The sequence below is a fragment of the Lemur catta genome, chromosome 14 (genome assembly GCF_020740605.2).
Source record: "Lemur catta isolate mLemCat1 chromosome 14, mLemCat1.pri, whole genome shotgun sequence".
Taxonomy (NCBI): Eukaryota; Metazoa; Chordata; class Mammalia; order Primates; family Lemuridae; genus Lemur; species Lemur catta.
In genome coordinates this window covers 24,995,243-25,012,853 of record NC_059141.1, presented here as the reverse complement: position 1 = coordinate 25,012,853, position 17,611 = coordinate 24,995,243, and the positions used below count along the sequence as shown (strand labels likewise).

The window sequence follows — 17,611 nt, the reverse complement described above, 5'->3', positions numbered from 1 at the left end:
TTTTAATAACCTCAGTCTGAGTCTAACTCACATTCAGATGTCAAAGAAATCCTCATATTGTACTGAGAAGTTTTAGCAACTTTCATTTGCAACCTTAAACCCACACTTATATTGTACTATGGAAACATGAACTTTGGTCACCCAGAATTCAGTGTTACTTAACCATAGGGTATGAATTTGACAAACACTTAAGCCGTTTTTTTGGATAACCTTGGGCATTTAGCTTGCTGCATTTACTGTCTGTAAATGTGAAGCTTCTAAGAAAACATTCAGCATCAACAATCTGTGGCTATTTGAAAAATTCCTGCTAGTTACAGAGCTTTGATTCTTTGAGAGTAGCTGTCTATGGTGAAAGGCCCAATCTAAATATATCTTTTAGATTTGGACCTGAAGGAGGTGGAGTAGTCGGTGGTGACCATTTGGTAAGAATAAATTGCTAAAAATGATAATAATGGTGATTTCTAACAAAGACTGGGTAAAAGGAAGTAGGGCTGGATTCCAGCTGATTGTCAGCGATATGGGGCAACTTTGCTGTTCTCTGTCTTCCTTACTGGGAAGATAAAGATGATTCTTAGCCACCCACCAGTTTCCACAAGAATTAATTAATTTAGTAATGGTTACTAAATTTGTTCTGAAGACCAAATAAATCAGAGAGGAAAGGAAGGATTGAGGACAGGAAAGAGGAAAGGGAGAAAGGAAGGAAATTTATCTATTATAAGTGTTTTGGCAACTTCTACATAAACCCTGGCAGAATGATTCTAGAATCACCTAGACTGACACTTTTAGTAAATCACAGATCTCCTCCAAACACTCTTGAAATTTCAGCATCACTTAGAATCACACCACAAGTGGCTGAGCTGCTCAACTAAAAGCTGAAGCCAAGAAAGGCTGTGCATAAGTAACCTTTCTGGGAATTATTACAAAAGCAATGAGGTTGAAACCTTTGTGCATAGGGAAATATTCTGCCTCACTCCATGCCAGCAACCATCATTCCTGCCTTTACATCGGCAGGTCACATCAAGCATGCATCTGGGGAGGTGGCAAAGATGGCAGTGTAAAGCCACTAACAAATTTATTTACCAACACTCCAGTCCCCCGTAGTGTTCAGTTTTATTTCCAGTATAATACCTTCCATCTTATTTTATTCAAAATATTGGCCTTCATTTTTTAATTACAAAAGAAACAAATGCTCATCGTAGACAACTTAGAGAATTAACAAATAAAATTAAAATATGAAAATGAAAAACCACGTATAGCAAAGCCCAACCCGTGGAGAGACTCATTATTGGCATTTGCTGTATATCCTTCTAGAGTTTTTCATTGTAAAGACACATAAAATTTCCCACAATTTGTCATTTAAAAAACCTATTCCACCATGTGATCATAGAGGCTTAGAAAAACAATAACAACAAAACCTATTGCAGATCCTAGTCGACTAGCACATGAACTTAAAACTACCCTGAGACATCCAAGCCCATCTCACAGGGATACTGACAGAAACATTAGAGACTTCCAGTCAAAGTTTCTTACTCTTATTTTAATTCTATTCTGGCCATTTAGGGGTCCTCTGCAAGGAGCTTGTCTCACGTCCTTTCTGTCTTTGCCAGCCAAGTTTTAAACCCATTCCCATCTCACTGACGCCCTTCCCCAGGCCCCTAGATTCAGTCTTCAGGATTGTACTACAATTAGCCACTTATGCCCATTAGGCTCTTAAAACATTTAATGAGGAGAGTTTGTTGGCTCCGGGGGCAGCTGGTTTTGTTTACCTGGCCCTTTACTTTAAAAGGAAAAACCTTTGCCCTTTATTATCTGACCCCTTCTTTTATTTCAGGTAATTGCATTAGTGCCGGCTTCCCCATGCTCAGGAATTTCCGGACCTATTTTGCTGCCTGTTGCTTTCAAGGAGGAGGGGCAGTCTGGGTTCTGAATTCTAACATCCAGTCTGCTGACTGGGCAGGTAATTCCATAAAACTGGGGCCTTCCCCACTGAAGGCGGAGAGGCTTGGATAATCATTAGAACAATGCTATTGATTTATGAAACCTATTCTGACACCTTGAAGCCAAACACTGGAGAAGGCTGCCTTGAGCCCTATAAAGCTGTATAAATTGCACCCCTGTTCCAAAGGCCCTCACCCTGGGCTCCTGCTGAGCACGTTCTTCTTCTCACTTGCCATGGGCTTTTCTTCTGAGGCTACATTATTCTCCATCTTCTTTGCAATGGGTCAACCTTCCTATCCTGTGTTCAGAACTACTTTAGGTAGGAAAGCTTAGTTGAAATTTTTACTGTTACAAAGAATCTATACAGAATATAGATGTTTCTATGGCTTTCTTAAATCAGTTTCTGTAAATCCATACAAGAGACATCCAACTGACTAATGAGGTATAGTTTGGGAATTTGAAAGAATTTGTACTCTGGAAAAATGTTGTAGAAAAATTATACAAGTAAAGGTCAGGGTTGTGGACAATCCCACAGACAAATAATACATTTAATGAAAGAATGAGTGTCTGTATGATTTAACCCACAATGAGCTAAAAGGGTGGCTCTGAGGCTCAAGCCTTTACTAAGGGCTCCGTTTTCTTGATATTCTGTCTCTGTCTCCTAACTCCTTGCACACTTTGGGTCCTGAGCCCCAAGTCCAGACCATTTTCCACAATATATCCAGTGGAGAGACTGTGTCTTGGTAGAGGTTCAAAGAGATGTATCTTGATCCCAGCTGTGCTGAGGTGAACTCTACAGGAGGCTGGGAAAGGAAAGAGGTGGGAAAGTTATAAGCAGCTCCAGCCATTGGAGTGGGCTCTGAGGAGGGACCTCGGGGAATTTTCAGAGTAGTAGCAGGTGATGGCACCAGAATTGTGGGCAGGAGTGGATCCATGTGTTTTGGGTCTGAAACTTATACAATTTGTAGAGTCCTCTTTAAGAAGAAGAAATCAAAAGCACAAAACACAAAATTAGGTACAAAAGTAAATATTTACATAGTATGACAATATAAATTACAACAAACTCCCAGAAACTTAGAGAAACGAGTCCCTTTTTTTCTGAGAACTCTTTAGGCAATTTACTAAAAATGCTTACGTAGAAATGCCTCCTGATAGCAACCTGCCCGCATCCCCTTACCACCTAGAACACCCTACAACTCTCAGCTACTCCCAGCACCTATAGGAATCAATGCGAGAGAGGGTCCTGCAATTTAATTCATAGCTTCATGGTAAATCTAATTGTAACAGGAATGGCGGGGTCTAACTTGCCAGAACCCAATCATCTATGTGCAGTATTTTTTAAAATTCAGTGTTTGCAAATTGGGAGTTGCTTATATAGTTATCACATCCTTTCCCTGGTCTCTATTCATATAACTATCATTGTCTGTGACAGAATAGCACAACTTAACGATAATTAAGTTCGTGTATTACTAACTAGGAGAACATAGGAAGGAGAAAAAGGAAGGGAGGAGTCTTATATGTATTAAGTTCCTTCATATTTGCTAGCCATTAAATGAGTGTCATTTAATCCTCATGAATACTCCCTGTTTTGCAGATTAGGCTACTAAACTATGGCTCACAAAGTTTTAGTAAGTAGGAAACCAGAGATCATGTAGGTACTAAATAACAGATACCAAACACTCTTCCCTCTCTACTTTGATCTGTCAAATGTCCACACTATAGAGCACCATGCCTACTTTGTCCTATAATCAAGTATAATTATTTTTCAACCGCCTTCAGTCTTGCCTACTTCAATCATCCTGACCACTTAAATAATACTAAACTGTATTCAAAATTCTCAAGAAAACAAAACAATTACAAGAAAACAAAACCAAAAACAAAACAATAACAAAAGCAAAAATCTGAGGAGATAAGTAAAGGCAAAAAGGTAGTATAACTCTACTCTTTTCTTTGCAAAAATGTTTTTCAAAGTGCTTTAGTAATTGTTATATAAAGAAAAGGGGGCTCTGTGATCAAATAAGTTTAGGAAATACTGGGTTAAAACCAAGTTAAGTAATACTTCCTGTTCCAGTCATGACAGAATTGAACAGCAACCAATTCAAGCTGTGATTCTTGACAAAAGGGAGGGCACATGTGGTGAGCCACCCACACACCTGGGCTTCCTCCCTGGATAGGTTAAAGACAGTTTACTGACCAAAAATCCATGATTCCCTTCCACAGTGCAGAGCTGCTGTCCAGAAGCAGCTGCCCAGCCAGAACCTACATTTCTCTGTCCCTCTCACAGGAGGGGGGGCCATGCCACAGCCATGTGAGTAGAAGTAATGAGTCACAACAGGGCTGAAGTAGATGGAGCTGTACATCCCTTCTGAGCAGAAATTAAGAAGCCATGTCTTCCTTACGGTGTCTCTCCCCATTGCCAGATGAATGAAAAAGTCTCTGAGGAGAAGCCACAAGATGGCAAATACCTGGGTCCTGGAATGGCCACATTATCTATCAGGTACATAAGCATTGGACTGTCACAGTAGAGAGAAACAGACTTTTACTGTTAGAACACTGATATTTAGGGATTTACTTGGTAATACAATTTGTGCTATATTAACTAGTATATCGGTAGTCATTACAACAAAACTATTACACCAGTCAATCTGTTTGTCCAACAGTTCATAATAAAGAGGTTTTCCTTTGAGAGGAAATAGTCTTTGGTATGAAAATTACAAAGATTAACCTGGAGAACTCACTTATAATTCCAGTTTAAATTGAATGGGTGTCTATTAACGATTGGCTGAATACTAACTTTCATTCTAACACTATGCAAGAACAGTTGATAAGGTGAGAGATCATTCTTATTCTTCTATATCTAGACAAACTGAGCCTGGGGTAAAAATGCAGTGACCAAAGTGATTAGCAATGAGCAAAGAGGATATGGAATCTAGAATGTTAGGAGGGAGGTCAATTATTAATAATAAAGGTTACATATCAGTAGGCGGCAGCCTTTTGACTTTACATCTAATATTCTAGATTTACTAGGCTTCTAGATACCTCAGTTTTCACCTTGAGGAGAGCCTGAGGCATTCTAATTGTTTTGTTTCTGTATGAGGACATGAAATTATAGGACCTAACTTGCATGCATCACATAAGCGGAAAGCCAGAGGTTCAACTTTTCAACTTTATCCTGCTTGATGTTCTTATTTCCAGACACCCAGTGTTCATAAATGGGTATGCATGCATACCCACACACACCAAATCACTTCTCCAGCTATACTCAGCAACACCCTGTGTATTTTAGTTTTTGCACCTAACTTTTATTACCAGAAAACTCAATGTTATAGAGCTATACCTTCCTAAAGGATGCTTATTGTATAGAATATTGCACCAAAAGAAAATCTTACAGCAATACAATCCTTTTCATGACAACTGTCACTTGCCAGTACCAGGAAATAAAATTTAAATTCCTTGAACTAGTGCTTAATTTGTAACTGAAAGATGATTCAGTTAGATTTATTCAGCTAACAGAAATTATGATATCATAATTCCAAGGAAAATTTTACATGTCCCTCCATAACAGAATGTTTCCTTACTATCCTTGGTGTTAAGAAATTTTAAGGAATGGTACCCTAAAATATTGTTTTTTCTCTCCAATCTTCTAAAAATTCACTTTGGTTATACAATCAAAAAGGGGATGAGAATCAGAGATAACATCAACATATTGTCTTCTCTGTGATTAAGGAAAGATTTTATTTGAACACAAAGAGAAAGCAAGCTGACCGCTATCATTTTTAAGTATTTTAGGTAGAGGGGTAGCCTCTGTTTAAAGAAATAGTTCCATTTAAAAAAGTTATCAAAGTCAAAAATATAAAGCAAATTCAGTTTCTTTTTTTCCTTTAGAGAAATAATGATAGTTCACTGTCTAAATTAATATCAAAAAAGGTAAAACTTCATTTAGCATATTCTAATAACATATTTTAGACAATTAAAGTGGAAGGAAGTATATAAAGAATAGGAAAAGGAAAATAGAGAACACATGGGTGAGAGCCAGATGAGGAAGAAAACACCAACATTTTGCTTGGGGGATCTTTTTGTTTCCCCAAAACCCAGCTCACCCTGCTTACCTCTGTTCTTTACATCTGTGCATCTCACTAAGCCTCGCCATTCAACAATAGTCCCACACACACTCTTCCAGACATTGCTTCTTCCAATAGCTGAGTCCCTAAAGCGACTTCCCATGCTCTGCTAGCTCTATACCACCACCTGTCCAATCCTACCTCCATCAGTGAACCACAACAGAGAAGTTTTTAGCTCCCCAATTCTCAGTCTTTTGCTGTCTATCCCCTACTCTTAACCCCCAAATGTTCTACCACTTGAGTGGGAAACCAAGCTCCAACCTCAGCTTCCATTTTTTAGCCAGTGAAACTGTTCTTGGAAAAACTGCAAGGTCTACACAATTGGTGTTTGGAGGGCTTCACCTGTTCAGCTTTCTCCACCCAAAGCTCAGGCTAAATTGAACCGTACCTTGGCAATAGTGTCACCTGGGTTCTCTCTTACCCAGTGGATCTTAATCCTGTCTCCATTTGCATTAACTAAGATAATAACTCTTCAAACAAAATTTTCACTTATTAGATAATAACCTGGAGTTCTACTCAGCCACAAAAAACAATGGTGATATAGCACCTCTTGTATTATCCCGGATAGAGCTGGAACCCATTCTACTAAGTGAAGTATCCCAAGAATGGAAAAACAAGTACCAGATGTACTCACCATCAAATTGGTATTAACTGATCAACACTTAAGTGCATATACAGTAATAACATTCATTGGGTGTGAGGCAGATGGGAGCGGGAAGGAAGGGATAGGTATATTCACATTTAATGGGTGCAGTATGCATGGTCTGGGGGATGGACATGCTTGAAGCTATGACTTGGGTGGCACAAAGGCAATATACGTAACGTAAACATTTGTACCCCTGTAATATGCTGAAATAAAAAAAATTAAAAAAATATTTTTATATGGTGTAAGGTACGGATCAAGTGAAAATCCAAAAATCAACCAAAGAAAAAAGATATTACTTTCAAAAAAGTCATGATGTTACTTACATTTGACTCATCAACACAAACTATTGAAGCTAGAAAATAATGAAATGGCATTTTTAAACAGCCAAATTTGGTTTTCAGCAATTTGACTATGATTTATATAGATGTAGTTTTCTTTGTATGTATCTTGATCTGTATCTGCTGAGGATGTTCTCTAAAATTTCTTTTTAGTTGACATAAAAATCACATAACATTAAATTAACCATTTTAAAGTGTACAATTTAGTGGCACTTAGTACATTCACAAATGTGTGCAACCACTATCGTTATCTAGTTCCAAAACATTTTCATCACCCTAAAAGGAAACCCTGTACCCATTAAACAGTCACTCACCATTTCCCCCTCCCTACAGTATCTGGGAACCACTAATCTTTTTTTTTTCTTGTCTCTGTAGATTTATGTATTCTTGGTATTTCACTTAAAGTTGTCCCTTGATACATGCAGGGGACTGGTTCCAGATCCTCTAGTTGAAAAAAATCCGTGTATAAGTAGACCTGCACAGTTCAAACCCATGTTGTTTGAGGGTCAACTGTAAAAGGAATCATATAATATGTGGCCCTCTCTGACTGCCTTCTTTCACTTAGCTAATGTTTTTGATTTTCATTCATGTTGTATCATGTATCAGTACTTCATTCGTTTTTATGGCAGAATAAGATTCCATTGTATAAATATACCATATTTTCTTTATCCATTCATCTGTAGGACATTTGGGCTGCTTCCACCTTTACCTATTGTGAATAGTGCTACTATAAACACTCATGTATATGTACTTATTTGAATACCTGTTTTCAATTCTTTGGAGCATATACCTAGGAGTAGAATTATAGGGCCATACGGTAACAGTAAGAGGGTCCCATGGATGGAAATCACCCTCTAACCTCAGGAAAAGAGACAGTGAAGAGTCTCCTTTGAACAAATTTCCACACCAAAAAATGAGAAAGATAAAGAAACAATCTAGGTTAAAGTGAAATTGAAATTATACAGGACAATGGGTCCACTTGCAGAGGTGGAAAGGAGAGCTGACAATAGATGTCAAAAGTGTTAGCATTCTCCTCCCAGGGAGAGTAGGTGTGGCTAACTTCCTTGAGTACTTGTGAAGCATTAATGGTCTAAGAATGGGGAAAGTTAGAGTCTTTGTTCAATTAAAATTTGGTTGCAGCATCATTAAAACTAAGCTGTTCCACCTGCTACTGATTTCGTTCTTGGCTACCAGGCTGGTTATTTGTTTGTTTATCTGAATGAAGAGAGGAAGTGCTGCTGGTAGGGCAGATCAAATTGAAGTACACATGAGGGGAAAAGAGTGGTCATATGTTAATGAGTAAGAGGGAGCTGATCCTGGAGTGGTTCTCAGCACAATCTTCTCACTGCAAATTTATTTTCTGAATTTAATGACAGTACGAGTGCAGAGTTGTACAAATGCCTGGGATTTCTTTTTCCCTTTCTCCAGTTGTGTTGGGTGGTTTTATTACTTTAGAACTGGAAGGGACTGCATGAACCTGAAGGCCTTCTCATTTACAGACGTGGAAACTGAGACCCAGAGAGGTGAAACTGTTAGTTCAAGGTCATACAACTCATTACTGAGCTTCCTTCCAATGCCTCTAAAAGTGATTCCAAGTTCTACTTCTAAAATTAGCCATTATTAAAAGGCCAGATTTTAAAAGGTCCCTTTGGTACACCATAACTTCTATTGACCACAAGAAAGACATTGGCAAAGAGCTGGCAAGGGAGCTCACTTGAACAGGGGAGGCAATTCTTGGCATTAGCTGTGTCTCTGCACTTCTGCTTCCCCATAATGTTCCTTATACACTCAGGATCAAGTTCCAGAGTTTGAAGAAGATATGGGCACCTTCTATTTCTTTGTGAGAGAGGGTGATACAGCCAGAGACCCTGAAACAATGCTACTGTATGGTCATGTTATTTGGTGCCCCTTGAGCAATCTTCTCTCACCATGAATCCCTCTCTTCCATCTATACGGAACCCACTGTCTTTGCCAAGCACCTTTTCATCTACATTCTCATTGAACCTCAAAACCTCCCTGAGTCAGCCTCCATAATCCCAATTTTCCAGAGAACAAAATTGAAATGCAAGGAGGGAGTAGGCTGAATTGGCACCAGAGGCCAGGACTCATCTCAGGACACCCACCTTGAATCTGGGCTGCTAGCCATTCCTTAGCCCCTCCTCGCCCTGATACAGCCTTCCTCCAAGGTTGTTTGAGCCTGTCTGGCACAGAATAACCTGCACTAGTGCTCCCCTGGGGATCACAAGCCTGCAGCAGGCTGAGAAGTAGAGGAGGCTGGTGAAGGGAGTGGAAAATAACTATCTCCTTCAAAGGATGCATAAGGAAAGTCACTGGAGGTAGCATGATAAAACTTGGACTAATGAAGTCTCAGAGGATTCTGGTCTAGGAGAACAAAGTATAGTCCAGTGGTTTCAAAATTCCTGTTGCATCGAAATCGCCTAGGATTGCTTTTCATTTAAGTTTAGTTCTTGAATAGCTAATAGATTCACAAGGCTTAGAAATCAAAAGGAACAAAAGGTATATGGTGAAAATTCTCCCTCTCACCTCTATGTCCTGGTGACCTCACTTCCCTCCTCAGAGGCAACAAATGTTACCGGTTTCTTGTATATATAATACATATTTTGAATTCTATATCTGACATTTCAAAAATTTCCTTTTGATTGGAGTCCACTGATGAAGAGCTAGTGTGAGCCTTTGAGGGTATTGATACTGCCGGAGTTCTTATGCTGGTTCTTCTCATCTGAAATCTCTTCTCTCAGTTCAAAACAGATAGCTTTGCAGTTCACCTGTCCTCCTCTGCCACCAATTCTTATGCTCAGTGTAGGGAAGGAAAGATACACTCCCTTTCCACTTATGCAGGTAGGTACCCATTATGGTCCTGTTGGCAATTTGGGTCAGTTGGACCTCAGACTCCTGGGAGAGTGTTCAGATGCCAGTAGTGGTGGACTAGGTTAGGTAATCTCCAGTTTCCAGGCCCCTGGATGGCATACTTGAATCCTGGGATGACCATATGGGGATCAGGCTGTCAAACTTGCCTTCAAGCCTCCCTGAGTTCAGGCGCTGGCTGTGATTGTGAGGGGTGGGATGATCTCCTGCTCTGGAAGGATGCTCAGGCAGAAGAAGAGTGGATGCACTGTGAGACTGTGACCAGACAGTAGGCTCCTCTTGTCAAGATTAGCAGAGGCAAGAAGCTGTCAGATGCACACACCATTCATGCCTCCCTCTTTTGTCAGTGACAGGGGTCTCTGTCCTTCAGGGGCTCAAAAGTGTCCAGATTCCCAGCTCCCACCCTGACCCAGCCAAAGCAGAGAGGGTGGAGGCCACTCAATCCTTTGAGTGCCAGAGTGGCTGTGGGCTGTGGCTGAAATGCTCCAGCGGGGGAGGCGTGGTGTGCCAAGGACTTGCTTCCAGGAAGGATGGGCTACTTTCAGAAGAGACAGGCAGTTTAGGAACAGGACCGTTAGCCCTGTCCTCTCTCAGGGGAGGTGGTAGCTTTTATCCTTGGGGCACACAAAAATACTTGCTGTAGCCTTCTAGTGGTAAAGGAGTTAGCCCCAGGCTCCATGGAATCCTGGGTGTGATAGGCACTCTGTCAGAGGTGGGACAGCTGCTTGTAAGTGACTTGGCTTAATCATCCCCTGTGGAACCCTCACCCATCCTAAGTGGAAACAGCCACAGCTGCCTTGGCAGCAGCGGGCTGTGGAGAGGAGGAGGAGGAGACAGCCCCAAATGGTGAGGAGTTGGTGCCCTGGTCCCCTTTTTCCTAAGGAGTCCTCTGGTGTGCTGCACTCTCTTCTCAGCTGGAAGCGGCCAATCCTGAATGCCCATGCTCCAAGAGACCTACAGCTCCCTTAGGACTCATTGGTTCCCCAGGGCTGCTGCAGTCTGAGTGGGTACTGAGGAGCATTGGCTGCAGATCCAGTGGTGTGCAGACCAAAGGGGTGAGATTCCTGGGTAGAGATAGCTGCAAAACCACTGTCTGTCCATGAAGGGAGGGAAATGAGCCACACCTCTGTGCAGAACTCAGGCACAGTGAGCAGAGTACTCTTCGGGGTGTACTCCCCCTGCAAACCTAGAACTGGCTGTCCCACAGCTCATTTGCACCAAAAGCTCATGCCTGGAAGCAGAGGTGTCTGTGTCTACAGCATTGGGTGGTTGAAGGAGGGGAGGTCTCTGTTTCAACATCCCTCCCTGGGCTACCCAGCTTTAAACTCCTACAGTGGTGCCTTGGGTCTGTGACCCAAGAGGGTGGAGCCTCTTCCAGGCAAAAAGCATGCGCAAGATGCTGGTTGGAATGATGTTTGGTCCCATCTCAGTTTCATTGCAGTTTGTAGCTGGGTGCCCACCATTTCTTCTACTTTTCTTGTAGATCTTTAAATTGAGTGCCTAAGGAAGAGCCCTAGTTCCAAAGAGCAAGAAAGGAAAGGGAAAGAAGGAAATTCCAATTCAATAGTTGCTATGGTGAGGTATGTATATTTGTTAAGAAAGTTGAAAGTTTGGCATTGGAGCTCAACTTTAAAGGAGTGGTAAGATTTTGTAAGATGAATGAGAAAATGAAGGCATTGGAATGAAGGAAAAATAGCATTAGCATGAAAATGTACATTGCAGTAAAAGAATCATTGCCTCATCTGGAGAAGAGCATGCCAAAGGTGAAGGAAGTAGAAGAATGGAGAGATACAAAGCTGGAAAGATAAGTGGCATCTAGATTATGACAGGCCTTACATGTTGTTCTAAAGAATTGATCTTACTAAGGAAAAAGTGGGACGTTATCTCTAGACTCTAATTGCTTTAGCAACAGGCCCTTATGTCAGTCTTGCTCTCCATTCTACTCCTAGTACCTATCACATGGCTGATACATAGCAGGTATTCAATAAATAGCTACTGAATGAACGTTTTGAAGCAGGAGAATAATGTAATCAGGTATATATTTTAGAAAAATAACTGGTGGCAGTGATGTGAAGGAATTGAGAAGTGAGATAGACTAGAGGCAGAGAGACCAGTTAGCTAATTATTGACAGTCTAGGTGTGACTAAATATGCTAGATATACAATGACTTTTATTAAAATCAACAGGAACTGTAGAACAGAACTTAAATAATTGAATGCTAATAACAACTATATTTTCTTCAAAAATATTAACATGCAGGAGTGTTCAAAAATATTTGTAAAATTAATGTAGAAAGGCATTATTAATTCTACATTATCTAATCTGCTCTGTTTGCTGAGAGGTCAATGATAAGGATACCAAAATTGCTGTAACTCATTAGTTTACTTTAAAGAATAATCTCTATGATGTGCACAAAACAGTTATTGCTCTCCTGCAGTGGTGGCTGGTTTACATAAATTTTATTTATTAGAGGATATCAAAGTCATAAAATCACAAAAGGCTAGAAGGTAAAGGGAATATTTGTTGACAAGTGTAAGGATGTGAAGGAATTTCTTTATCATAACCCAGAATGTTCAATAGGGCTAGAGAATGAGTAAGGGAATCCAGGTCTGGAAGGAGTAAGATCCTAGGAAAAAAGTAATGAGAATGAGGGAGAAGACCGGAGATGACACAAAGGGAATGAAAGTGGTCAGAATTGAGAAGACAGAAAGGACTCTAAATATTGGTCTTGCAAAAAAAAAAAAAGATATTTGGGTAACTGGGGAACAGATGCTTGTAGTGCCCCCCCACCAAATTAAAAAAAAAAATCAGACCTAGCTTTAAATCTTGGGCAAATTAGTGAAGCCTCTGAGCCTTGCCTTCCTCACTTGTAAAGAAGATATAATAATGCCAACCTGCCATGGTTGTTGGGAAGATTAAATGAGATATGCATATAAAGTACAATGTACATAATAATAAGTATGTAACCCATACATTAATAGCTATTAATTACATCAGGGAGAAGGCAAAGGGCTAGTTCTGTAGGAAAAAGGACTTGCATAAAATTAATGTGAGGGAGTAGTCAGGAAGAGGAATTTCAGTATATGTCATTTTGGAAGCAGAACAGAATCATACTGAATAATTCTGTTCACTTCTTATTCCTTAGTACCCCTTACTGCACTGGTTTAGACAGATATTTGATGATCTTCCCAGTATTTTCTTGAAAATTTTGAAATAGAGCAAAAAAAAAAAAAAAAAAAAAAAGCCTAAAAGTGATTGCCAGGAATTAGGACTGGCTACATAATTTGTGGAGCCAAAAGCAAAATGAAAACTCAGGACCTTTTGTTAAATTGTTAAAAAATTATTAAGAATTTCAAGACTGTGATAGCAGAGCATTAAACCAAGTACAGGGCCCTGTTAAGCTCAGAGCCCTGTGTGACTGACTGCATAGATCACGAGGCCATGAAGTTGCCCTGCAATGAATCCACCACATTGGGACTCTGGTGGTGAAGTTCATGTTTTAAGGCTCTAAAAGTACACGCATGGGGCCCTTGGCAATGAGTGTTCTAGGAACATGTCACTTAACTGTGAAGCTTTTGGAGTCTTGAGATACTTGGCATAGAGGTGCTAATGACAGTGCTAGTTGGCCTTTAAATTGGTTGATGGCAATTAACATCAGAATGGTTGGCATTAACTGCTTTTGAAACTTTTATGAAATGTAATCATCTCCTGCCTTCTTGATTTTTCACCATTTTAGTTAACTAAATTACTACTTGAAGACAGAAAGTACTGACTTAATTAAAAAAAAACTCTTCATGGATACATACAACTTTTTTTTTTTTTTGAGACAGAGTCTTACTCTGTTGCCTGGACTAGAATGCCATGGCATCAGCCTAGCTCACAGCAACCTCAAACTCCTGGGCTCAAGCTATCCTTCTGCCTCAGCCTCCGGAGTAGCTGGGACTACAAGCCCGTGGCACCATGCCCGGCTAATGTTTTCTATATATTTTTTAGTTGTCCAGCTAATTTTCTTTCTATGTTTAGTAGAGATGGGGTCTCACTCTTTCTCAGGCTGGTTTTGAACTCCTGAGCTCAAAGAGGATCCACCGGCCTAGGCCTCCCAGAGTGCTAGGATTACAGGTGTAAGCCACCGCACCCAGCCTGGATACATATAGCTTCTTTCTGGACCACCTGAGCTGGGTGCATCTCCACCTAATTTGAGGGAGATGGTAATTTTCCTCCAAATCCAACATCTTTTAATGTGGTCACTAAAGGCAGTCCCAGCCTTGGGAAGAATGGTCACATTTAAAGGAATACATTTGTTTTTAGCACTCCCAGTTTTCATCTCCCTTTAGCTGTCCTCCAGTGAATACTAAGAAAAAGAAAATCTGCCTGAGAAAAAGCAACTCCTGTGGTCATATCTTTCAGTATTTTAAATCTACCAGAGAAAAAAGTATAAACAGCAAATAACCTTAGTCATTTTTTCCCTATTGTCTTCATTTTCCTATTTTCTTCCTACTCATCCTTTATTTCTTCTACTTCATCTCCTTATTCACTTATATCCAATGTAAATGTAATACTTGATACAAAGTGACTCATTCTGCCACTACAAAATTGATTATACAGTGGACAGTCTTGTTTCTAGTCTACTTACGGATGCTTAATTCATCTCTGGGTAGAATGTAGAAAAGCAGCACCAGCATCGTTATTATAGTGACACTTGACAGTTATTTATCTTGTTTCTATTACGTTAAGAATAGAATTGTACCTAGAACTATTAATAAAATGGATCCTAGAGATGACTCAGCATAAGCACCTAATTTTACAGATTAGAAACAACTTCAGAGACAAACTAGCTTAAGGTGAGTGCAGGGGCAGGTGGAGAGAGAACAGGAGTGGCAGGTCAAACCAGTAAACCATACCATGGGACAGAACAGAAGGAGCACAGAGCCTTGTTTTGACATAGCAGCTGCTTAATAAGTATATGTCCAATCAAGTAAAGAAATGAAGGAAGACGTAAACTTCTAGAAATCTAGGTCCTAGTAAAGGCTTTGCTACTAACTAAATACATTAATTGATGACCCATTATATTATAATAAATACAACACATTGATTAAATTATTTAACCTTTCTCACCACTTTTTCATCATCTGCAAAATACAGTTGACCCTTGAATAACATGGTTTGAACTGTGGGGGTCCACTTATATGTGGATTTTTTTCAATAAAAGTTACACCAAGTGTGCCTGCCTGTCATGCCTCTCCTCCCACTCCTCTACCTCTTCTGCCTTTGCCACCCCTAAGATGGCAAGACCAACCCCTCTTCTTTCCCCTCCTCCTCAGCCAACTCAGCGGGAAGACAGTGAGGATAAAGACCTTTACGATGATTCACTTCCACCTAATGAATAGGAAATATATTTTCTCTTCTTTATGATTTTCTTAATAATACTTTCTTTTCTCTAGCTTACTTTATTATAAGAATATAGTATATAATACATATAACATACAAAATGTGTGCTAATTGACTGTTTATGATATCAGTAAGGCTTCCAATCAACAGTAGGATATTAGTAGTTAAATTTTTGGACAGTCAAAAGTTATATGCAGATTTTCAACTATGTGGAGGATCATTACCTGTAACCCCATTGGGCCAACTGTAGAATAATAATATTGTTTTGACCAAAAGCATAGTTCCAGGAACAGTATGGTTAATATATGCGCTATATATAATAAAATTTTCATTAATTGAATAAATTAGCATAACTTTGTCCAGACTGCTGGAAAGTTAAAAATTACTGTGTTTAAGTTTATTCTTTTTAGGAGGGCCTGAAAACAAAAAACAGACAGGACTTAATTAAACTGAAAGCTTCTGCACAGCAAAAGAAATAATCAACTGAGTGAACAGACAACCTATAGAATGGGAAAAAATATGTGTAAACTATTCATCCAACAAGCGACAAATATCCGAACATACAAGGAACTCAAACAACTCAACAACAGCAGCAGCAATAACAAAAACAAATAATGTCATTAAAAAGTAGGCAAAGGATATGATATGAATAGACATTTTTAAAACAAGACATATAAATGGCCAACAGGTATATGAAAAATGCTCAACATCACTAATTATCAGAGAAATGCAAATTAAAACCACAGTGAGATATCATCTTATCCCAGTCAAAATGGCTATTTTTTTTAAAGAACTCCCTTCATGATAGGACAGAATGGCTAATATTAAAAGGATGAAAACCAACAGATGTTGGTGAGGATGCAGAGAAAAGGGAACTCACACTGTTGGTGGGAATGTAAATTAGTACAAACCCCATGGAAAACAGTATGGAGATTTCTCAAAGAACTAAAAAATAGAACTACCATTCAATCCAGCAATCTCACTACTGGGTATGTACCCAAAGGAAAGGAGATAAATATATCAAAAAGAAGTATATACATGTGCAGTTATGTACTTGTATATTTACTGCAGCACTATTCACAATAACAAAGATATGAAATCAACCTATGTGTTTATCAATGGATGAATGGATAAAGTAAAGGTGGTATATATACACAATGGAATACTATTAAGCTGAAAAAAAAGAATGAAATAATGTCTTTTGCAGCAACATGGATAGAACTGGAGATCATTATCTTAAATGAAACAAACAGGCACAGAAAGTCAAAGATCACATGTTCTCACTCAATGTGTAAACATGGACGTAGAGAGAGGAATGATGGACGGTGGAGACTTGGAAGGGTGAAGGGGTGGGAGCAGGGTGGATGATGAGAAATTACTTGGGTACAATGTATGTCATTCAGGTGATGGACACCCCTAAAAGCCACAACTTGACCACTATGTAATCTGTGCATATAACAAAATTGCACATGTACCTCTTAAATTTGTACAAATAAAAATATTTTTGTTTAAAAAGAAAACATTGACCAAAATAATGAAGTGAAAACTAAGAAAGACTCTTTTTCGTCCTGGCACCTACAGCCCCTTTCTTGTCTCTCTTATTACACAAGTAGAAATTAGTTTATATTAATATTGTAGGGTCTTCATGCAGTCTACTTCACAGGCATTTTAAGAGTATGTGGGGGTCTTGGAGTTAGTAGTGTGATGTGAGGGTATCATGGCAGGAAGAAGCAAAACTCAAACCTAGTTCTCAACATAGAGTCCTTGGATTCCTTATGAGATCCACGGATAGTCTCTAGGGTATCCATAAAAACTTTGAAATCTTATGTAAAATTATGTATATGTGTGTCTATTTCTTCCCATACACATATGCATTTTTCTACAATCAATAGTTTTCATCAGAATTGTAAAAGTATTGATTACCTTAAAAAGTACTTTAAACCCAAAAAAGTAGCACTAGAGTTTTGGTTCCTGTAGTAAGGGGTAAGGATCTGGGAAATCTCTCATGATCTGCAGATCTTACTGAAAATATCAAGTTCCATAGTCTACTACTCATTAGGCTGAGTCAGTTAATTTTCTCAAGCACTGAAAGACCCATTGCAGGTAGTGGTGATGCTGCTGATTTTGCCCTGCCTGGAACAGAGGCTTTGTGCTCTCCTTATGGCAAAACTTGGCTCTTTATGAAGTAAAGCTTCATGCATGCTGTGGTGAAATCACTATCCCTTCACTCAGGGCATGCCAAATATCCAAAAAGGAAGGGCATTTTCCAAATCCAGATGACCAAACTCCAAACT

General features: G+C 39.4%; 1 protein-coding gene across 1 annotated transcript in view; it reads right to left on the bottom strand.

Annotated features, from left to right (window-relative positions):
- HPSE2 (heparanase 2 (inactive)) overlaps positions 1 to 17,611 on the bottom strand; it is an 85,735-nt gene that overhangs the window by 28,164 nt on the left and 39,960 nt on the right. The gene's annotated exons all lie outside the window — the stretch shown is intronic.